The following is a 1,324-nucleotide window of genomic DNA, read 5'->3' as shown; positions in this document are numbered from 1 at the left end:
CAACCATCCAATTAGCCCCAGTTGACCGCTCTAAAACACAACACTTTGGTTGATAAATTATTGACCTTGATCGGCAACACCAACACTAGATGATTTGAATTAATGTCCCTGCATGTTATAGGTTTTCAGTTGTAGGCCTCTCTATCTTGGGGAGGGACACAGGTGCTTTTCTCTTTTTGCAATCTCTTTGCACTGCTGTAAACACCAAAGTAAACACTTCAACTCTGCGATGCAGCTGACGTTGCTTTCAACGTCTGAAAGTGGATGCTTTGCAGAATGAGATGTATCACACACACTTCATTAACCACTCTCCAAACTAAAACATCAGTAGGCCCCACAAACATACGTTTGACGGTTGGCAAAGTGAGAAACCAAAAAAATAAATAAACCGCAAGCTGCTTCCAGCTGCGGCGTCCTATTTCACTAGGTCGGGTATCTGAAGGCATGCCCACTGTGCTCGCGTCTCTCAAATCCTGCTAGTCCTTTTAGCAATCAATGGGATTGGCACACACATCTGAAATAGCGATCACAGTAGGCCTACCCCACTTCCATTATCACTGTTGAGGGAAATTAATCTAATGAATGTGCTTTAATTCCCCCGCGGTGAACGAGTGGCGTGCGTGTCGAAGCAAGTCATTATGAATGTGACACTTGTTCTGAATAAATGGTCGGGCATGTAATAAAGATCCTGGTGGGGTATCCGGTAAAAAGGGCTGTTTTCTTATTATGGATGCTGAGCGTTGGGCGCAGTACAGCACGCCGGAGAGGGAGCGGCAGTCACACGCACTGCCTATTAACAGGGCATGGTCGTTAGCTCGGCTGGAAGTGCATTTTTCATATTAGCGGGCCCTATGCCGCGCGGGGTCGTTTGTTCACAATGCTGATGCCGCATTCAGGAACAAAAAAACACCAAGCACTATCAATTAAGCTGCCGTAAAGCGCACCGACTCGGGCAATAATAAACAAATGATGCATCCACATCTACACAGAAAAAGCCCTCTGTTTGGGATAAGCAGGCATCGCTTTGACCAATAGCAGCTTCCAAAGGGGTAGCCTACATAATGTTACAATGAATATAGCGACTTCAGGTAGGACTTCTGTTTTGTGTGTCATAAAATGGATTGTACAAGGAACATACACACACACACACACATGTAAGGACCTGTCTAAGCTTTGCAGGCTGCCTGCCACATTCCCGTCAAGCACACGTCCACACAGGTCTCGTGGGGTTGTGTGTAAAGCGATGCCTCATAGGTCTACATACAGCCCTCCTATATATGTCTGCCTGTTGGTCCCGTTCTGGGCACCCGCTAAGAATCCTAAT

This window comes from Gadus macrocephalus, chromosome 11 (genome assembly GCF_031168955.1).
Source record: "Gadus macrocephalus chromosome 11, ASM3116895v1".
In the NCBI taxonomy this organism is placed as follows: Eukaryota; Metazoa; Chordata; class Actinopteri; order Gadiformes; family Gadidae; genus Gadus; species Gadus macrocephalus.
This window is presented reverse-complemented; position numbering follows the sequence as displayed.